The sequence below is a fragment of the Lithobates pipiens genome, unplaced genomic scaffold, assembly GCF_037356315.1.
Source record: "Lithobates pipiens isolate NorthernLeopardFrog02 unplaced genomic scaffold, aLitPip1_a1.2 Scaffold_8, whole genome shotgun sequence".
In the NCBI taxonomy this organism is placed as follows: Eukaryota; Metazoa; Chordata; class Amphibia; order Anura; family Ranidae; genus Lithobates; species Lithobates pipiens.
Window position 1 is genome coordinate 568,031,579 of NW_027507903.1, and position 22,475 is coordinate 568,054,053.

The 22,475-nt window shown below is 45.8% G+C and overlaps 8 non-coding genes across 8 annotated transcripts; all 8 read right to left on the reverse strand.

Moving 5' to 3' along the window:
- Positions 1-121: 121 nt before the first annotated feature.
- Positions 122-194, reverse strand: TRNAM-CAU (transfer RNA methionine (anticodon CAU)). The gene has a single exon. It is a non-coding gene; the product is annotated as a tRNA-Met (tRNA).
- Positions 195-4,574: 4,380 nt separating this feature from the next.
- On the reverse strand, positions 4,575-4,647 carry TRNAM-CAU (transfer RNA methionine (anticodon CAU)). The gene has a single exon. It is a non-coding gene; the product is annotated as a tRNA-Met (tRNA).
- A 1,040-nt stretch (positions 4,648-5,687) lies between these two features.
- TRNAM-CAU (transfer RNA methionine (anticodon CAU)) lies at positions 5,688-5,760 on the reverse strand. Its single transcript has one exon. It is a non-coding gene; the product is annotated as a tRNA-Met (tRNA).
- Positions 5,761-10,120: 4,360 nt separating this feature from the next.
- On the reverse strand, positions 10,121-10,193 carry TRNAM-CAU (transfer RNA methionine (anticodon CAU)). The gene has a single exon. It is a non-coding gene; the product is annotated as a tRNA-Met (tRNA).
- A 3,249-nt stretch (positions 10,194-13,442) lies between these two features.
- On the reverse strand, positions 13,443-13,515 carry TRNAM-CAU (transfer RNA methionine (anticodon CAU)). Its single transcript has one exon. It is a non-coding gene; the product is annotated as a tRNA-Met (tRNA).
- A 1,040-nt stretch (positions 13,516-14,555) lies between these two features.
- Positions 14,556-14,628, reverse strand: TRNAM-CAU (transfer RNA methionine (anticodon CAU)). The gene has a single exon. It is a non-coding gene; the product is annotated as a tRNA-Met (tRNA).
- Positions 14,629-18,987: 4,359 nt separating this feature from the next.
- On the reverse strand, positions 18,988-19,060 carry TRNAM-CAU (transfer RNA methionine (anticodon CAU)). Its single transcript has one exon. It is a non-coding gene; the product is annotated as a tRNA-Met (tRNA).
- A 3,248-nt stretch (positions 19,061-22,308) lies between these two features.
- TRNAM-CAU (transfer RNA methionine (anticodon CAU)) lies at positions 22,309-22,381 on the reverse strand. The gene has a single exon. It is a non-coding gene; the product is annotated as a tRNA-Met (tRNA).
- Between the last annotated feature and the right edge of the window lie 94 nt (positions 22,382-22,475).

The window sequence follows — 22,475 nt, forward strand, 5'->3', positions numbered from 1 at the left end:
TGAAAGCTTGATCTTCCGGTCAATGTTCCATCCATATGGTTTCCTACAAGACCTAAGGGATGAAGAGTAGTGTTTTTCATAGATTAAGGACCCCAAGGCTCACAAAATGGTTAGAGAGTAGTGCCCCGTGTGAGGATCGAACTCACGACCTTCAGATTATGAGACTGACGCGCTACCTGCTGCGCTAACGAGGCCAATTAGTGAAAGTGATATGTGTGTCATAGCTGGCCACCATACTTGGAAGCTGATGGCGGTGGCACATCTTTTTTTCCCTTTGGTTTTCTCTATTTTTCTCAAAACAAGGCAGCTAGTCTTCCCATATGGTCTAGCGGTTAGGATTCCTGGTTTTCACCCAGGCGGCCCGGGTTCGACTCCCGGTATGGGAAATGCAAGTCCTTTTAACGACCTGCACACTCCTAGTGCTGAAACCTCAAAGATGTTTTTCCATTGTAACCTCCAATCATTCCCTTGTTGTCAAAGTACCAAGGGTCAAAGCCAGGGATGCAGACAAGACAGGTCAAGCCGGGTCAGGACAGGAAATGAAATACTATCAGGAACACAGGAACTCACAGGGCAAGCTGAAGTTCATCCAGCAACTAATGGCTCATGCACGCGCTTTGGCGTACGTATATGCGCACTGGCACATGAATTTTCACACATGAATAATATCAGGATCACAGGAACTCACAGGGGAAGCTGAAGATCATCCAGCAACTAATGGCTTATGCTGCTAGCTTTAAATAGGCCACTGGGCACCAGAAATTGTCACGCATTGTGTGCGCTTTGGCGTACGCACATGCGTACTAGCACATGAAGTTTCTTGGCCGTTCTCGCTCTTCTGCACATTTGCATTGGCAAATATCTATGTGCCAATCTTCTGCAAACCATTCTCTGACAGAGACATCATCTTTTTTTTCCACACCTTTGAAAAAGCCCTTTTGAATTCCTCGGTGCTTTGTTCTTTCTGTGTGATGAAACTAAGGGAAGCATGTCACATAGATGGAAAATACCTCTGTTGTTCCAGGATGAGTAGACATTGTATCTTGCAAGGTCTGTTGGATGCAGAGCTAAAGATTTTAGCTGGGTGGAATATGGTGGAAGGCAAAAGAGCACTGAAAGCTTGATCTTCCGGTCAATGTTCCATCCATATGGTTTCCTACAAGACCTAAGGGATGAAGAGTAGTGTTTTTCATAGATTAAGGACCCCAAGGCTAACAAAATGGTTAGAGAGTAGTGCCCCGTGTGAGGATCGAACTCATGACCTTCAGATTATGAGACGGACGCGCTACCTGCTGCGCTAACGAGGCCAATTAGTGAAAGTGATATGTGTGTCATAGCTGGCCACCATACTTGGAAGCTGATGGCGGTGGCACATCTTTTTTTCCCTTTGGTTTTCTCTATTTTTCTCAAAACAAGGCAGCTAGTTTTCTCATATGGTCTAGCGGTTAGGATTCCTGGTTTTCACCCAGGCGGCCCGGGTTCGACTCCCGGTATGGGAAATGCAAGTCCTTTTAACCACCCGCACACTCCTAGTGCTGAAACCTCAAAGCTGTTTTTCCATTGTAACCTCCAATCATTCCCTTGTTGTCAAAGTACCAAGGGTCAAAGCCAGGGATGCAGACAAGACAGGTCAAGCCGGGTCAGGACAGGAAATGAAATACTATCAGGAACACAGGAACTCACAGGGCAAGCTGAAGTCCATCCAGCAACTAATGGCTCATGCAGGCGCTTTGGCGTACGTATATGCGCACTGGCACATGAATTTTCACACATGAATAATATCAGGATCACAGGAACTCACAGGGGAAGCTGAAGATCATCCAGCAACTAATGGCTTATGCTGCTAGCTTTAAATAGGCCACTGGGCACCTGAAATTGTCACGCATTGTGTGCGCTTTGGCGTACGCACATGCGTACTAGCACATGAAGTTTCTCGGCCGTTCTCGCTCTTCTGCACATTTGCATTGGCAAATATCTATGTGCCAATCTTCTGCAAACCATTCTCTGACAGAGACATCATCTTTTTTTTCCACACCTTTGAAAAAGCCCTTTTGAATTCCTCGGTGCTTTGTTCTTTCTGTGTGATGAAACTAAGGGAAGCATGTCACATAGATGGAAAATGCCTCTGTTGTTCCAGGATGAGTAGACATTGTATCTTGCAAGGTCTGTTGGATGCAGAGCTAAAGATTTTAGCTGGGTGGAATATGGTGGAAGGCAAAAGAGCACTGAAAGCTTGATCTTCCGGTCAATTTTCCATCCATATGGTTTCCTACAAGACCTAAGGGATGAAGAGTAGTGTTTTTCATAGATTAAGGACCCCAAGGCTCACAAAATGGTTAGAGAGTAGTGCCCCGTGTGAGGATCGAACTCACGACCTTCAGATTATGAGACCGACGCGCTACCTGCTGCGCTAACAAGGCCAATTAGTGAAAGTGATATGTGTGTCATAGCTGGCCACCATACTTGGAAGCTGATGGCGGTGGCACATCTTTTTTTCCCTTTGGTTTTCTCTATTTTTCTCAAAACAAGGCAGCTAGTTTTCCCATATGGTCTAGCGGTTAGGATTCCTGGTTTTCACCCAGGCGGCCCGGGTTCGACTCCCGGTATGGGAAATGCAAGTCCTTTTAACGACCCGCACACTCCTAGTGCTGAAACCTCAAAGCTGTTTTTCCATTGTAACCTCCAATCATTCCCTTCTTGTCAAAGTACCAAGGGTCAAAGCCAGGGATGCAGACAAGACAGGTCAAGCCGGGTCAGGACAGGAAATGAAATACTATCAGGAACACAGGAACTCACAGGGCAAGCTGAAGTTCATCCAGCAACTAATGGCTCATGCACGCGCTTTGGCGTACGTATATGCGCACTGGCACATGAATTTTCACACATGAATAATATCAGGATCACAGGAACTCACAGGGGAAGCTGAAGATCATCCAGCAACTAATGGCTTATGCTGCTAGCTTTAAATAGGCCACTGGGCACCAGAAATTGTCACGCATTGTGTGCGCTTTGGCGTACGCACATGCGTACTAGCACATGAAGTTTCTCGGCCGTTCTCGCTCTTCTGCACATTTGCATTGGCAAATATCTATGTGCCAATCTTCTGCAAACCATTCTCTGACAGAGACATCATCTTTTTTTTCCACACCTTTGAAAAAGCCCTTTTGAATTCCTCGGTGCTTTGTTCTTTCTGTGTGATGAAACTAAGGGAAGCATGTCACATAGATGGAAAATGCCTCTGTTGTTCCAGGATGAGTAGACATTGTATCTTGCAAGGTCTGTTGGATGCAGAGCTAAAGATTTTAGCTGGGTGGAATATGGTGGAAGGCAAAAGAGCACTGAAAGCTTGATCTTCCGGTCAATGTTCCATCCATATGGTTTCCTACAAGACCTAAGGGATGAAGAGTAGTGTTTTTCATAGATTAAGGACCCCAAGGCTCACAAAATGGTTAGAGAGTAGTGCCCAGTGTGAGGATCGAACTCACGACCTTCAGATTATGAGACTGACGCGCTACCTGCTGCGCTAACAAGGCCAATTAGTGAAAGTGATATGTGTGTCATAGCTGGCCACCATACTTGGAAGCTGATGGCGGTGGAACATCTTTTTTTCCCTTTGGTTTTCTCTATTTTTCTCCAAAGAAGGCAGCTAGTTTTCCCATATGGTCTAGCGGTTAGGATTCCTTGTTTTCACCCAGGCGGCCCGGGTTCGACTCCCGGTATGGGAAATGCAAGTCCTTTTAACGACCCGCACACTCCTAGTGCTGAAACCTCAAAGCTGTTTTTCCATTGTAACCTCCAATCATTCCCTTGTTGTCAAAGTACCAAGGGTCAAAGCCAGGGATGCAGACAAGACAGGTCAAGCCGGGTCAGGACAGGAAATGAAATACTATCAGGAACACAGGAACTCACAGGGCAAGCTGAAGTTCATCCAGCAACTAATGGCTCATGCACGCGCTTTGGCGTACGTATATGCGCACTGGCACATGAATTTTCACACATGAATAATATCAGGATCACAGGATCTCACAGGGGAAGCTGAAGATCATCCAGCAACTAATGGCTTATGCTGCTAGCTTTAAATAGGCCACTGGGCACCAGAAATTGTCACGCATTGTGTGCGCTTTGGCGTACGCACATGCGTACTAGCACATGAAGTTTCTCGGCCGTTCTCGCTCTTCTGCACATTTGCATTGGCAAATATCTATGTGCCAATCTTCTGCAAACCATTCTCTGACAGAGACATCATCTTTTTTTTCCACACCTTTGAAAAAGCCCTTTTGAATTCCTCGGTGCTTTGTTCTTTCTGTGTGATGAAACTAAGGGAAGCATGTCACATAGATGGAAAATGCCACTGTTGTTCCAGGATGAGTAGACATTGTATCTTGCAAGGTCTGTTGGATGCAGAGCTAAAGATTTTAGCTGGGTGGAATATGGTGGAAGGCAAAAGAGCACTGAAAGCTTGATCTTCCGGTCAATGTTCCATCCATATGGTTTCCTACAAGACCTAAGGGATGAAGAGTAGTGTTTTTTCATAGATTAAGGACCCCAAGGCTCACAAAATGGTTAGAGAGTAGTGCCCCGTGTGAGGATCGAACTCACGACCTTCAGATTATGAGACTGACGCGCTACCTGCTGCGCTAACGAGGCCAATTAGTGAACGTGATATGTGTGTCATAGCTGGCCACCATACTTGGAAGCTGATGGCGGTGGCACATCTTTTTTTCCCTTTGGTTTTCTCTATTTTTCTCAAAACAAGGCAGCTAGTTTTCCCATATGGTCTAGCGGTTAGGATTCCTGGTTTTCACCCAGGCGGCCCGGGTTCGACTCCCGGTATGGGAAATGCAAGTCCTTTTAACGACCCGCACACTCCTAGTGCTGAAACCTCAAAGCTGTTTTTCCATTGTAACCTCCAATCATTCCCTTGTTGTCAAAGTACCAAGGGTCAAAGCCAGGGATGCAGACAAGACAGGTCAAGCCGGGTCAGGACAGGAAATGAAATACTATCAGGAACACAGGAACTCACAGGGCAAGCTGAAGTTCATCCAGCAACTAATGGCTCATGCACGCGCTTTGGCGTACGTATATGCGCACTGGCACATGAATTTTCACACATGAATAATATCAGGATCACAGGAACTCACAGGGGAAGCTGAAGATCATCCAGCAACTAATGGCTTATGCTGCTAGCTTTAAATAGGCCACTGGGCACCAGAAATTGTCACGCATTGTGTGCGCTTTGGCGTACGCACATGCGTACTAGCACATGAAGTTTCTCGGCCGTTCTCGCTCTTCTGCACATTTGCATTGGCAAATATCTATGTGCCAATCTTCTGCAAACCATTCTCTGACAGAGACATCATCTTTTTTTTCCACACCTTTGAAAAAGCCCTTTTGAATTCCTCGGTGCTTTGTTCTTTCTGTGTGATGAAACTAAGGGAAGCATGTCACATAGATGGAAAATGCCTCTGTTGTTCCAGGATGAGTAGACATTGTATCTTGCAAGGTCTGTTGGATGCAGAGCTAAAGATTTTAGCTGGGTGGAATATGGTGGAAGGCAAAAGAGCACTGAAAGCTTGATCTTCCGGTCAATGTTCCATCCATATGGTTTCCTACAAGACCTAAGGGATGAAGAGTAGTGTTTTTCATAGATTAAGGACCCCAAGGCTCACAAAATGGTTAGAGAGTAGTGCCCCGTGTGAGGATCGAACTCACGACCTTCAGATTATGAGACTGACGCGCTACCTGCTGCGCTAACGAGGCCAATTAGTGAAAGTGATATGTGTGTCATAGCTGGCCACCATACTTGGAAGCTGATGGCGGTGGCACATCTTTTTTTCCCTTTGGTTTTCTCTATTGTTCTCAAAACAAGGCAGCTAGTCTTCCCATATGGTCTAGCGGTTAGGATTCCTGGTTTTCACCCAGGCGGCCCGGGTTCGACTCCCGGTATGGGAAATGCAAGTCCTTTTAACGACCTGCACACTCCTAGTGCTGAAACCTCAAAGCTGTTTTTCCATTGTAACCTCCAATCATTCCCTTGTTGTCAAAGTACCAAGGGTCAAAGCCAGGGATGCAGACAAGACAGGTCAAGCCGGGTCAGGACAGGAAATGAAATACTATCAGGAACACAGGAACTCACAGGGCAAGCTGAAGTTCATCCAGCAACTAATGGCTCATGCACGCGTTTTGGCGTACGTATATGCGCAGTGGTACATGAATTTTCACACATGAATAATATCAGGATCACAGGAACTCACAGGGGAAGCTGAATATCATCCAGCAACTAATGGCTTATGCTGCTAGCTTTAAATAGGCCACTGGGCACCAGAAATTGTCACGCATTGTGTGCGCTTTGGCGTACGCACATGCGTACTAGCACATGAAGTTTCTTGGCCGTTCTCGCTCTTCTGCACATTTGCATTGGCAAATATCTATGTGCCAATCTTCTGCAAACCATTCTCTGACAGAGACATCATCTTTTTTTTCCACACCTTTGAAAAAGCCCTTTTGAATTCCTCGGTGCTTTGTTCTTTCTGTGTGATGAAACTAAGGGAAGCATGTCACATAGATGGAAAATGCCTCTGTTGTTCCAGGATGAGTAGACATTGTATCTTGCAAGGTCTGTTGGATGCAGAGCTAAAGATTTTAGCTGGGTGGAATATGGTGGAAGGCAAAAGAGCACTGAAAGCTTGATCTTCCGGTCAATGTTCCATCCATATGGTTTCCTACAAGACCTAAGGGATGAAGAGTAGTGTTTTTCATAGATTAAGGACCCCAAGGCTCACAAAATGGTGTGAGGATCGAACTCACGACCTTCAGATTATGAGACTGATGCGCTACCTGCTGCGCTAACGAGGCCAATAAGTGAAAGTGATATGTGTGTCATAGCTGGCCACCATACTTGGAAGCTGATGGCGGTGGCACATCTTTTTTTCCCTTTGGTTTTCTCTATTTTTCTCAAAAAAAGGCAGCTAGTTTTCCCATATGGTCTAGCGGTTAGGATTCCTGGTTTTCACCCAGGCGGCCTGGGTTCGACTCCCGGTATGGGAAATGCAAGTCCTTTTAACGACCCGCACACTCCTAGTGCTGAAACCTCAAAGCTGTTTTTCCATTGTAACCTCCAATCATTCCCTTGTTGTCAAAGTACCAAGGGTCAAAGCCAGGGATGCAGACAAGACAGGTCAAGCCGGGTCAGGACAGGAAATGAAAAACTATCAGGAACACAGGAACTCACAGGGCAAGCTGAAGTTCATCCAGCAACTAATGGCTCATGCACGCGCTTTGGCGTACGTATATGCGCACTGGCACATATATTTTCACACATGAATAATATCAGGATCACAGGAACTCACAGGGGAAGCTGAAGATCATCCAGCAACTAATGGCTTATGCTGCTAGCTTTAAATAGGCCACTGGGCACCAGAAATTGTCACGCATTGTGTGCGCTTTGGCGTACGCACATGCGTACTAGCACATGAAGTTTCTCGGCCATTCTCGCTCTTCTGCACATTTGCATTGGCAAATATCTATGTGCCAATCTTCTGCAAACCATTCTCTGACAGAGACATCATCTTTTTTTTCCACACCTTTGAAAAAGCCCTTTTGAATTCCTCTGTGCTTTGTTCTTTCTGTGTGATGAAACTAAGGGAAGCATGTCACATAGATGGAAAATGCCTCTGTTGTTCCAGGATGAGTAGACATTGTATCTTGCAAGGTCTGTTGGATGCAGAGCTAAAGATTTTAGCTGGGTGGAATATGGTGGAAGGCAAAAGAGCACTGAAAGCTTGATCTTCCGATCAATTTTCCATCCATATGGTTTCCTACAAGACCTAAGGGATGAAGAGTAGTGTTTTTCATAGATTAAGGACCCCAAGGCTCACAAAATGGTTAGAGAGTAGCGCCCCGTGTGAGGATCGAACTCACGACCTTCAGATTATGAGACTGATGCGCTACCTGCTGCGCTAACGAGGCCAACTAGTGAAAGTGATATGTGTGTCATAGCTGGCCACCATACGTGGAATCTGATGGCGGTGGCACATCTTTTTTTCCCTTTGGTTTTCTCTATTTTTCTCAAAACAAGGCAGCTAGTCTTCCCATATGGTCTAGCAGTTAGGATTCCTGGTTTTCACCCAGGCGGCCCGGGTTCGACTCCCGTTATGGGAAATGCAAGTCCTTTTAACGACCCGCACACTCCTAGTGCTGAAACCTCAAAGCTATTTTTCTTTGTAACCTCCAATCATTCCCTTGTTGTCAAAGTACCAAGGGTCAAAGCCAGGGATGCAGACAAGACAGGTCAAGCCGGGTCAGGACAGGAAATGAAAAACTATCAGGAACACAGGAACTCACAGGGCAAGCTGAAGTTCATCCAGCAACTAATGGCTCATGCACGCGCTTTGGCGTACGTATATGCGCACTGGCACATGAATTTTCACACATGAATAATATCAGGATCACAGGAACTCACAGGGGAAGCTGAAGATCATCCAGCAACTAATGGCTTATGCTGCTAGCTTTAAATAGGCCACTGGGCACCAGAAATTGTCACGCATTGTGTGCGCTTTGGCGTACGCACATGCGTACTAGCACATGAAGTTTCTCGGCCATTCTCGCTCTTCTGCACATTTGCATTGGCAAATATCTATGTGCCAATCTTCTGCAAACCATTCTCTGACAGAGACATCATCTTTTTTTTCCACACCTTTGAAAAAGCCCTTTTGAATTCCTCGGTGCTTTGTTCTTTCTGTGTGATGAAACTAAGGGAAGCATGTCACATAGATGGAAAATGCCTCTGTTGTTCCAGGATGAGTAGACATTGTATCTTGCAAGGTCTGTTGGATGCAGAGCTAAAGATTTTAGCTGGGTGGAATATGGTGGAAGGCAAAAGAGCACTGAAAGCTTGATCTTCCGGTCAATGTTCCATCCATATGGTTTCCTACAAGACCTAAGGGATGAAGAGTAGTGTTTTTCATAGATTAAGGACCCCAAGGCTCACAAAATGGTTAGAGAGTAGTGCCCCGTGTGAGGATCGAACTCATGACCTTCGGATTATGAGACTGACGCGCTACCTGCTGCGCTAACGAGGCCAATTAGTGAAAGTGATATGTGTGTCATAGCTGGCCACCATACTTGGAAGCTGATGGCGGTGGCACATCTTTTTTTCCCTTTGGTTTTCTCTGTTTTTCTCAAAACAAGGCAGCTAGTTTTCCGATATGGTCTAGCGGTTAGGATTCCTGGTTTTCACCCAGGCGGCCCGGTTTCGACTCCCGGTATGGGAAATGCAAGTCCTTTTAACGACCCGCACACTCCTAGTGCTGAAACCTCAAAGCTGTTTTTCCATTGTAACCTCCAATCATTCCCTTGTTGTCAAAGTACCAAGGGTCAAAGCCAGGGATGCAGACAAGACAGGTCAAGCCGGGTCAGGACAGGAAATGAAAAACTATCAGGAACACAGGAACTCACAGGGCAAGCTGAAGTTCATCCAGCAACTAATGGCTCATGCACGCGCTTTGGCGTACGTATATGCGCACTGGCACATGAATTTTCACACATGAATAATATCAGGATCACAGGAACTCACAGGGGAAGCTGAAGATCATCCAGCAACTAATGGCTTATGCTGCTAGCTTTAAATAGGCCACTGGGCACCAGAAATTGTCACGCATTGTGTGCGCTTTGGCGTACGCACATGCGTACTAGCACATGAAGTTTCTCGGCCGTTCTCGCTCTTCTGCACATTTGCATTGGCAAATATCTATGTGCCAATCTTCTGCAAACCATTCTCTGACAGAGACATCATCTTTTTTTTCCACACCTTTGAAAAAGCCCTTTTGAATTCCTCGGTGCTTTGTTCTTTCTGTGTGATGAAACTAAGGGAAGCATGTCACATAGATGGAAAATGCCTCTGTTGTTCCAGGATGAGTAGACATTGTATCTTGCAAGGTCTGTTGGATGCAGAGCTAAAGATTTTAGCTGGGTGGAATATGGTGGAAGGCAAAAGAGCACTGAAAGCTTGATCTTCCGGTCAATTTTCCATCCATATGGTTTCCTACAAGACCTAAGGGATGAAGAGTAGTGTTTTTCATAGATTAAGGACCCCAAGGCTCACAAAATGGTTAGAGAGTAGTGCCCCGTGTGAGGATCGAACTCACGACCTTCAGATTATGAGACTGACGCGCTACCTGCTGCGCTAACGAGGCCAATTAGTGAAAGTGATATGTGTGTCATAGCTGGCCACCATACTTGGAAGCTGATGGCGGTGGCACATCTTTTTTTCCCTTTGGTTTTCTCTATTTTTCTCAAAACAAGGCAGCTAGTTTTCCCATATGGTCTAGCGGTTAGGATTCCTGGTTTTCACCCAGGCGGCCCGGGTTCGACTCCCGGTATGGGAAATGCAAGTCCTTTTAACGACCCGCACACTCCTAGTGCTGAAACCTCAAAGCTGTTTTTCCATTGTAACCTCCAATCATTCCCTTGTTGTCAAAGTACCAAGGGTCAAAGCCAGGGATGCAGACAAGACAGGTCAAGCCGGGTCAGGACAGGAAATGAAATACTATCAGGAACACAGGAACTCACAGGGCAAGCTGAAGTTCATCCAGCAACTAATGGCTCATGCACGCGTTTTGGCGTACGTATATGCGCACTGGCACATGAATTTTCACACATGAATAATATCAGGATCACAGGAACTCACAGGGGAAGCTGAAGATCATCCAGCAACTAATGGCTTATGCTGCTAGCTTTAAATAGGCCACTGGGCACCAGAAATTGTCACGCATTGTGTGCGCTTTGGCGTACGCACATGCGTACTAGCACATGAAGTTTCTTGGCCGTTCTCGCTCTTCTGCACATTTGCATTGGCAAATATCTATGTGCCAATCTTCTGCAAACCATTCTCTGACAGAGACATCATCTTTTTTTTCCACACCTTTGAAAAAGCCCTTTTGAATTCCTCGGTGCTTTGTTCTTTCTGTGTGATGAAACTAAGGGAAGCATGTCACATAGATGGAAAATGCCTCTGTTGTTCCAGGATGAGTAGACATTGTATCTTGCAAGGTCTGTTGGATGCAGAGCTAAAGATTTTAGCTGGGTGGAATATGGTGGAAGGCAAAAGAGCACTGAAAGCTTGATCTTCCGGTCAATGTTCCATCCATATGGTTTCCTACAAGACCTAAGGGATGAAGAGTAGTGTTTTTCATAGATTAAGGACCCCAAGGCTCACAAAATGGTGTGAGGATCGAACTCACGACCTTCAGATTATGAGACTGATGCGCTACCTGCTGCGCTAACGAGGCCAATAAGTGAAAGTGATATGTGTGTCATAGCTGGCCACCATACTTGGAAGCTGATGGCGGTGGCACATCTTTTTTTCCCTTTGGTTTTCTCTATTTTTCTCAAAAAAAGGCAGCTAGTTTTCCCATATGGTCTAGCGGTTAGGATTCCTGGTTTTCACCCAGGCGGCCCGGGTTCGACTCCCGGTATGGGAAATGCAAGTCCTTTTAACGACCCGCACACTCCTAGTGCTGAAACCTCAAAGCTGTTTTTCCATTGTAACCTCCAATCATTCCCTTGTTGTCAAAGTACCAAGGGTCAAAGCCAGGGATGCAGACAAGACAGGTCAAGCCGGGTCAGGACAGGAAATGAAAAACTATCAGGAACACAGGAACTCACAGGGCAAGCTGAAGTTCATCCAGCAACTAATGGCTCATGCACGCGCTTTGGCGTACGTATATGCGCACTGGCACATGAATTTTCACACATGAATAATATCAGGATCACAGGAACTCACAGGGGAAGCTGAAGATCATCCAGCAACTAATGGCTTATGCTGCTAGCTTTAAATAGGCCACTGGGCACCAGAAATTGTCACGCATTGTGTGCGCTTTGGCGTACGCACATGCGTACTAGCACATGAAGTTTCTCGGCCATTCTCGCTCTTCTGCACATTTGCATTGGCAAATATCTATGTGCCAATCTTCTGCAAACCATTCTCTGACAGAGACATCATCTTTTTTTTCCACACCTTTGAAAAAGCCCTTTTGAATTCCTCGGTGCTTTGTTCTTTCTGTGTGATGAAACTAAGGGAAGCATGTCACATAGATGGAAAATGCCTCTGTTGTTCCAGGATGAGTAGACATTGTATCTTGCAAGGTCTGTTGGATGCAGAGCTAAAGATTTTAGCTGGGTGGAATATGGTGGAAGGCAAAAGAGCACTGAAAGCTTGATCTTCCGGTCAATGTTCCATCCATATGGTTTCCTACAAGACCTAAGGGATGAAGAGTAGTGTTTTTCATAGATTAAGGACCCCAAGGCTCACAAAATGGTTAGAGAGTAGTGCCCCGTGTGAGGATCAAACTCATGACCTTCGGATTATGAGACTGACGCGCTACCTGCTGCGCTAACGAGGCCAATTAGTGAAAGTGATATGTGTGTCATAGCTGGCCACCATACTTGGAAGCTGATGGCGGTGGCACATCTTTTTTTCCCTTTGGTTTTCTCTGTTTTTCTCAAAACAAGGCAGCTAGTTTTCCGATATGGTCTAGCGGTTAGGATTCCTGGTTTTCACCCAGGCGGCCCGGGTTCGACTCCCGGTATGGGAAATGCAAGTCCTTTTAACGACCCGCACACTCCTAGTGCTGAAACCTCAAAGCTGTTTTTCCATTGTAACCTCCAATCATTCCCTTGTTGTCAAAGTACCAAGGGTCAAAGCCAGGGATGCAGACAAGACAGGTCAAGCCGGGTCAGGACAGGAAATGAAATACTATCAGGAACACAGGAACTCACAGGGCAAGCTGAAGTTCATCCAGCAACTAATGGCTCATGCACGCGCTTTGGCGTACGTATATGCGCACTGGCACATGAATTTTCACACATGAATAATATCAGGATCACAGGATCTCACAGGGGAAGCTGAAGATCATCCAGCAACTAATGGCTTATGCTGCTAGCTTTAAATAGGCCACTGGGCACCAGAAATTGTCACGCATTGTGTGCGCTTTGGCGTACGCACATGCGTACTAGCACATGAAGTTTCTCGGCCGTTCTCGCTCTTCTGCACATTTGCATTGGCAAATATCTATGTGCCAATCTTCTGCAAACCATTCTCTGACAGAGACATCATCTTTTTTTTCCACACCTTTGAAAAAGCCCTTTTGAATTCCTCGGTGCTTTGTTCTTTCTGTGTGATGAAACTAAGGGAAGCATGTCACATAGATGGAAAATGCCACTGTTGTTCCAGGATGAGTAGACATTGTATCTTGCAAGGTCTGTTGGATGCAGAGCTAAAGATTTTAGCTGGGTGGAATATGGTGGAAGGCAAAAGAGCACTGAAAGCTTGATCTTCCGGTCAATGTTCCATCCATATGGTTTCCTACAAGACCTAAGGGATGAAGAGTAGTGTTTTTTCATAGATTAAGGACCCCAAGGCTCACAAAATGGTTAGAGAGTAGTGCCCCGTGTGAGGATCGAACTCACGACCTTCAGATTATGAGACTGACGCGCTACCTGCTGCGCTAACGAGGCCAATTAGTGAACGTGATATGTGTGTCATAGCTGGCCACCATACTTGGAAGCTGATGGCGGTGGCACATCTTTTTTTCCCTTTGGTTTTCTCTATTTTTCTCAAAACAAGGCAGCTAGTTTTCCCATATGGTCTAGCGGTTAGGATTCCTGGTTTTCACCCAGGCGGCCCGGGTTCGACTCCCGGTATGGGAAATGCAAGTCCTTTTAACGACCCGCACACTCCTAGTGCTGAAACCTCAAAGCTGTTTTTCCATTGTAACCTCCAATCATTCCCTTGTTGTCAAAGTACCAAGGGTCAAAGCCAGGGATGCAGACAAGACAGGTCAAGCCGGGTCAGGACAGGAAATGAAATACTATCAGGAACACAGGAACTCACAGGGCAAGCTGAAGTTCATCCAGCAACTAATGGCTCATGCACGCGCTTTGGCGTACGTATATGCGCACTGGCACATGAATTTTCACACATGAATAATATCAGGATCACAGGAACTCACAGGGGAAGCTGAAGATCATCCAGCAACTAATGGCTTATGCTGCTAGCTTTAAATAGGCCACTGGGCACCAGAAATTGTCACGCATTGTGTGCGCTTTGGCGTACGCACATGCGTACTAGCACATGAAGTTTCTCGGCCGTTCTCGCTCTTCTGCACATTTGCATTGGCAAATATCTATGTGCCAATCTTCTGCAAACCATTCTCTGACAGAGACATCATCTTTTTTTTCCACACCTTTGAAAAAGCCCTTTTGAATTCCTCGGTGCTTTGTTCTTTCTGTGTGATGAAACTAAGGGAAGCATGTCACATAGATGGAAAATGCCTCTGTTGTTCCAGGATGAGTAGACATTGTATCTTGCAAGGTCTGTTGGATGCAGAGCTAAAGATTTTAGCTGGGTGGAATATGGTGGAAGGCAAAAGAGCACTGAAAGCTTGATCTTCCGGTCAATGTTCCATCCATATGGTTTCCTACAAGACCTAAGGGATGAAGAGTAGTGTTTTTCATAGATTAAGGACCCCAAGGCTAACAAAATGGTTAGAGAGTAGTGCCCCGTGTGAGGATCGAACTCACGACCTTCAGATTATGAGACTGACGCGCTACCTGCTGCGCTAACGAGGCCAATTAGTGAAAGTGATATGTGTGTCATAGCTGGCCACCATACTTGGAAGCTGATGGCGGTGGCACATCTTTTTTTCCCTTTGGTTTTCTCTATTGTTCTCAAAACAAGGCAGCTAGTCTTCCCATATGGTCTAGCGGTTAGGATTCCTGGTTTTCACCCAGGCGGCCCGGGTTCGACTCCCGGTATGGGAAATGCAAGTCCTTTTAACGACCTGCACACTCCTAGTGCTGAAACCTCAAAGCTGTTTTTCCATTGTAACCTCCAATCATTCCCTTGTTGTCAAAGTACCAAGGGTCAAAGCCAGGGATGCAGACAAGACAGGTCAAGCCGGGTCAGGACAGGAAATGAAATACTATCAGGAACACAGGAACTCACAGGGCAAGCTGAAGTTCATCCAGCAACTAATGGCTCATGCACGCGTTTTGGCGTACGTATATGCGCAGTGGTACATGAATTTTCACACATGAATAATATCAGGATCACAGGAACTCACAGGGGAAGCTGAATATCATCCAGCAACTAATGGCTTATGCTGCTAGCTTTAAATAGGCCACTGGGCACCAGAAATTGTCACGCATTGTGTGCGCTTTGGCGTACGCACATGCGTACTAGCACATGAAGTTTCTTGGCCGTTCTCGCTCTTCTGCACATTTGCATTGGCAAATATCTATGTGCCAATCTTCTGCAAACCATTCTCTGACAGAGACATCATCTTTTTTTTCCACACCTTTGAAAAAGCCCTTTTGAATTCCTCGGTGCTTTGTTCTTTCTGTGTGATGAAACTAAGGGAAGCATGTCACATAGATGGAAAATGCCTCTGTTGTTCCAGGATGAGTAGACATTGTATCTTGCAAGGTCTGTTGGATGCAGAGCTAAAGATTTTAGCTGGGTGGAATATGGTGGAAGGCAAAAGAGCACTGAAAGCTTGATCTTCCGGTCAATGTTCCATCCATATGGTTTCCTACAAGACCTAAGGGATGAAGAGTAGTGTTTTTCATAGATTAAGGACCCCAAGGCTCACAAAATGGTGTGAGGATCGAACTCACGACCTTCAGATTATGAGACTGATGCGCTACCTGCTGCGCTAACGAGGCCAATAAGTGAAAGTGATATGTGTGTCATAGCTGGCCACCATACTTGGAAGCTGATGGCGGTGGCACATCTTTTTTTCCCTTTGGTTTTCTCTATTTTTCTCAAAAAAGGCAGCTAGTTTTCCCATATGGTCTAGCGGTTAGGATTCCTGGTTTTCACCCAGGCGGCCTGGGTTCGACTCCCGGTATGGGAAATGCAAGTCCTTTTAACGACCCGCACACTCCTAGTGCTGAAACCTCAAAGCTGTTTTTCCATTGTAACCTCCAATCATTCCCTTGTTGTCAAAGTACCAAGGGTCAAAGCCAGGGATGCAGACAAGACAGGTCAAGCCGGGTCAGGACAGGAAATGAAAAACTATCAGGAACACAGGAACTCACAGGGCAAGCTGAAGTTCATCCAGCAACTAATGGCTCATGCACGCGCTTTGGCGTACGTATATGCGCACTGGCACATATATTTTCACACATGAATAATATCAGGATCACAGGAACTCACAGGGGAAGCTGAAGATCATCCAGCAACTAATGGCTTATGCTGCTAGCTTTAAATAGGCCACTGGGCACCAGAAATTGTCACGCATTGTGTGCGCTTTGGCGTACGCACATGCGTACTAGCACATGAAGTTTCTCGGCCATTCTCGCTCTTCTGCACATTTGCATTGGCAAATATCTATGTGCCAATCTTCTGCAAACCATTCTCTGACAGAGACATCATCTTTTTTTTCCACACCTTTGAAAAAGCCCTTTTGAATTCCTCTGTGCTTTGTTCTTTCTGTGTGATGAAACTAAGGGAAGCATGTCACATAGATGGAAAATGCCTCTGTTGTTCCAGGATGAGTAGACATTGTATCTTGCAAGGTCTGTTGGATGCAGAGCTAAAGATTTTAGCTGGGTGGAATATGGTGGAAGGCAAAAGAGCACTGAAAGCTTGATCTTCCGATCAATTTTCCATCCATATGGTTTCCTACAAGACCTAAGGGATGAAGAGTAGTGTTTTTCATAGATTAAGGACCCCAAGGCTCACAAAATGGTTAGAGAGTAGCGCCCCGTGTGAGGATCGAACTCACGACCTTCAGATTATGAGACTGATGCGCTACCTGCTGCGCTAACGAGGCCAACTAGTAAAAGTGATATGTGTGTCATAGCTGGCCACCATACGTGGAATCTGATGGCGGTGGCACATCTTTTTTTCCCTTTGGTTTTCTCTATTTTTCTCAAAACAAGGCAGCTAGTCTTCCCATATGGTCTAGCAGTTAGGATTCCTGGTTTTCACCCAGGCGGCCCGGGTTCGACTCCCGTTATGGGAAATGCAAGTCCTTTTAACGACCCGCACACTCCTAGTGCTGAAACCTCAAAGCTATTTTTCTTTGTAACCTCCAATCATTCCCTTGTTGTCAAAGTACCAAGGGTCAAAGCCAGGGATGCAGACAAGACAGGTCAAGCCGGGTCAGGACAGGAAATGAAAAACTATCAGGAACACAGGAACTCACAGGGCAAGCTGAAGTTCATCCAGCAACTAATGGCTCATGCACGCGCTTTGGCGTACGTATATGCGCACTGGCACATGAATTTTCACACATGAATAATATCAGGATCACAGGAACTCACAGGGGAAGCTGAAGATCATCCAGCAACTAATGGCTTATGCTGCTAGCTTTAAATAGGCCACTGGGCACCAGAAATTGTCACGCATTGTGTGCGCTTTGGCGTACGCACATGCGTACTAGCACATGAAGTTTCTCGGCCATTCTCGCTCTTCTGCACATTTGCATTGGCAAATATCTATGTGCCAATCTTCTGCAAACCATTCTCTGACAGAGACATCATCTTTTTTTTCCACACCTTTGAAAAAGCCCTTTTGAATTCCTCGGTGCTTTGTTCTTTCTGTGTGATGAAACTAAGGGAAGCATGTCACATAGATGGAAAATGCCTCTGTTGTTCCAGGATGAGTAGACATTGTATCTTGCAAGGTCTGTTGGATGCAGAGCTAAAGATTTTAGCTGGGTGGAATATGGTGGAAGGCAAAAGAGCACTGAAAGCTTGATCTTCCGGTCAATGTTCCATCCATATGGTTTCCTACAAGACCTAAGGGATGAAGAGTAGTGTTTTTCATAGATTAAGGACCCCAAGGCTCACAAAATGGTTAGAGAGTAGTGCCCCGTGTGAGGATCGAACTCATGACCTTCGGATTATGAGACTGACGCGCTACCTGCTGCGCTAACGAGGCCAATTAGTGAAAGTGATATGTGTGTCATAGCTGGCCACCATACTTGGAAGCTGATGGCGGTGGCACATCTTTTTTTCCCTTTGGTTTTCTCTGTTTTTCTCAAAACAAGGCAGCTAGTTTTCCGATATGGTCTAGCGGTTAGGATTCCTGGTTTTCACCCAGGCGGCCCGGTTTCGACTCCCGGTATGGGAAATGCAAGTCCTTTTAACGACCCGCACACTCCTAGTGCTGAAACCTCAAAGCTGTTTTTCCATTGTAACCTCCAATCATTCCCTTGTTGTCAAAGTACCAAGGGTCAAAGCCAGGGATGCAGACAAGACAGGTCAAGCCGGGTCAGGACAGGAAATGAAAAACTATCAGGAACACAGGAACTCACAGGGCAAGCTGAAGTTCATCCAGCAACTAATGGCTCATGCACGCGCTTTGGCGTACGTATATGCGCACTGGCACATGAATTTTCACACATGAATAATATCAGGATCACAGGAACTCACAGGGGAAGCTGAAGATCATCCAGCAACTAATGGCTTATGCTGCTAGCTTTAAATAGGCCACTGGGCACCAGAAATTGTCACGCATTGTGTGCGCTTTGGCGTACGCACATGCGTACTAGCACATGAAGTTTCTCGGCCGTTCTCGCTCTTCTGCACATTTGCATTGGCAAATATCTATGTGCCAATCTTCTGCAAACCATTCTCTGACAGAGACATCATCTTTTTTTTCCACACCTTTGAAAAAGCCCTTTTGAATTCCTCGGTGCTTTGTTCTTTCTGTGTGATGAAACTAAGGGAAGCATGTCACATAGATGGAAAATGCCTCTGTTGTTCCAGGATGAGTAGACATTGTATCTTGCAAGGTCTGTTGGATGCAGAGCTAAAGATTTTAGCTGGGTGGAATATGGTGGAAGGCAAAAGAGCACTGAAAGCTTGATCTTCCGGTCAATTTTCCATCCATATGGTTTCCTACAAGACCTAAGGGATGAAGAGTAGTGTTTTTCATAGATTAAGGACCCCAAGGCTCACAAAATGGTTAGAGAGTAGTGCCCCGTGTGAGGATCGAACTCACGACCTTCAGATTATGAGACTGACGCGCTACCTGCTGCGCTAACGAGGCCAATTAGTGAAAGTGATATGTGTGTCATAGCTGGCCACCATACTTGGAAGCTGATGGCGGTGGCACATCTTTTTTTCCCTTTGGTTTTCTCTATTTTTCTCAAAACAAGGCAGCTAGTTTTCCCATATGGTCTAGCGGTTAGGATTCCTGGTTTTCACCCAGGCGGCCCGGGTTCGACTCCCGGTATGGGAAATGCAAGTCCTTTTAACGACCCGCACACTCCTAGTGCTGAAACCTCAAAGCTGTTTTTCCATTGTAACCTCCAATCATTCCCTTGTTGTCAAAGTACCAAGGGTCAAAGCCAGGGATGCAGACAAGACAGGTCAAGCCGGGTCAGGACAGGAAATGAAATACTATCAGGAACACAGGAACTCACAGGGCAAGCTGAAGTTCATCCAGCAACTAATGGCTCATGCACGCGTTTTGGCGTACGTATATGCGCACTGGCACATGAATTTTCACACATGAATAATATCAGGATCACAGGAACTCACAGGGGAAGCTGAAGATCATCCAGCAACTAATGGCTTATGCTGCTAGCTTTAAATAGGCCACTGGGCACCAGAAATTGTCACGCATTGTGTGCGCTTTGGCGTACGCACATGCGTACTAGCACATGAAGTTTCTTGGCCGTTCTCGCTCTTCTGCACATTTGCATTGGCAAATATCTATGTGCCAATCTTCTGCAAACCATTCTCTGACAGAGACATCATCTTTTTTTTCCACACCTTTGAAAAAGCCCTTTTGAATTCCTCGGTGCTTTGTTCTTTCTGTGTGATGAAACTAAGGGAAGCATGTCACATAGATGGAAAATGCCTCTGTTGTTCCAGGATGAGTAGACATTGTATCTTGCAAGGTCTGTTGGATGCAGAGCTAAAGATTTTAGCTGGGTGGAATATGGTGGAAGGCAAAAGAGCACTGAAAGCTTGATCTTCCGGTCAATGTTCCATCCATATGGTTTCCTACAAGACCTAAGGGATGAAGAGTAGTGTTTTTCATAGATTAAGGACCCCAAGGCTCACAAAATGGTGTGAGGATCGAACTCACGACCTTCAGATTATGAGACTGATGCGCTACCTGCTGCGCTAACGAGGCCAATAAGTGAAAGTGATATGTGTGTCATAGCTGGCCACCATACTTGGAAGCTGATGGCGGTGGCACATCTTTTTTTCCCTTTGGTTTTCTCTATTTTTCTCAAAAAAAGGCAGCTAGTTTTCCCATATGGTCTAGCGGTTAGGATTCCTGGTTTTCACCCAGGCGGCCCGGGTTCGACTCCCGGTATGGGAAATGCAAGTCCTTTTAACGACCCGCACACTCCTAGTGCTGAAACCTCAAAGCTGTTTTTCCATTGTAACCTCCAATCATTCCCTTGTTGTCAAAGTACCAAGGGTCAAAGCCAGGGATGCAGACAAGACAGGTCAAGCCGGGTCAGGACAGGAAATGAAAAACTATCAGGAACACAGGAACTCACAGGGCAAGCTGAAGTTCATCCAGCAACTAATGGCTCATGCACGCGCTTTGGCGTACGTATATGCGCACTGGCACATGAATTTTCACACATGAATAATATCAGGATCACAGGAACTCACAGGGGAAGCTGAAGATCATCCAGCAACTAATGGCTTATGCTGCTAGCTTTAAATAGGCCACTGGGCACCAGAAATTGTCACGCATTGTGTGCGCTTTGGCGTACGCACATGCGTACTAGCACATGAAGTTTCTCGGCCATTCTCGCTCTTCTGCACATTTGCATTGGCAAATATCTATGTGCCAATCTTCTGCAAACCATTCTCTGACAGAGACATCATCTTTTTTTTCCACACCTTTGAAAAAGCCCTTTTGAATTCCTCGGTGCTTTGTTCTTTCTGTGTGATGAAACTAAGGGAAGCATGTCACATAGATGGAAAATGCCTCTGTTGTTCCAGGATGAGTAGACATTGTATCTTGCAAGGTCTGTTGGATGCAGAGCTAAAGATTTTAGCTGGGTGGAATATGGTGGAAGGCAAAAGAGCACTGAAAGCTTGATCTTCCGGTCAATGTTCCATCCATATGGTTTCCTACAAGACCTAAGGGATGAAGAGTAGTGTTTTTCATAGATTAAGGACCCCAAGGCTCACAAAATGGTTAGAGAGTAGTGCCCCGTGTGAGGATCAAACTCATGACCTTCGGATTATGAGACTGACGCGCTACCTGCTGCGCTAACGAGGCCAATTAGTGAAAGTGATATGTGTGTCATAGCTGGCCACCATACTTGGAAGCTGATGGCGGTGGCACATCTTTTTTTCCCTTTGGTTTTCTCTGTTTTTCTCAAAACAAGGCAGCTAGTTTTCCGATATGGTCTAGCGGTTAGGATTCCTGGTTTTCACCCAGGCGGCCCGGGTTCGACTCCCGGTATGGGAAATGCAAGTCCTTTTAACGACCCGCACACTCCTAGTGCTGAAACCTCAAAGCTGTTTTTCCATTGTAACCTCCAATCATTCCCTTGTTGTCAAAGTACCAAGGGTCAAAGCCAGGGATGCAGACAAGACAGGTCAAGCCGGGTCAGGACAGGAAATGAAAAACTATCAGGAACACAGGAACTCACAGGGCAAGCTGAAGTTCATCCAGCAACTAATGGCTCATGCACGCGCTTTGGCGTACGTATATGCGCACTGGCACATGAATTTTCACACATGAATAATATCAGGATCACAGGAACTCACAGGGGAAGCTGAAGATCATCCAGCAACTAATGGCTTATGCTGCTAGCTTTAAATAGGCCACTGGGCACCAGAAATTGTCACGCATTGTGTGCGCTTTGGCGTACGCACATGCGTACTAGCACATGAAGTTTCTCGGCCGTTCTCGCTCTTCTGCACATTTGCATTGGCAAATATCTATGTGCCAATCTTCTGCAAACCATTCTCTGACAGAGACATCATCTTTTTTTTCCACACCTTTGAAAAAGCCCTTTTGAATTCCTCGGTGCTTTGTTCTTTCTGTGTGATGAAACTAAGGGAAGCATGTCACATAGATGGAAAATGCCTCTGTTGTTCCAGGATGAGTAGACATTGTATCTTGCAAGGTCTGTTGGATGCAGAGCTAAAGATTTTAGCTGGGTGGAATATGGTGGAAGGCAAAAGAGCACTGAAAGCTTGATCTTCCGGTCAATTTTCCATCCATATGGTTTCCTACAAGACCTAAGGGATGAAGAGTAGTGTTTTTCATAGATTAAGGACCCCAAGGCTCACAAAATGGTTAGAGAGTAGTGCCCCGTGTGAGGATCGAACTCACGACCTTCAGATTATGAGACTGACGCGCTACCTGCTGCGCTAACGAGGCCAATTAGTGAAAGTGATATGTGTGTCATAGCTGGCCACCATACTTGGAAGCTGATGGCGGTGGCACATCTTTTTTTCCCTTTGGTTTTCTCTAT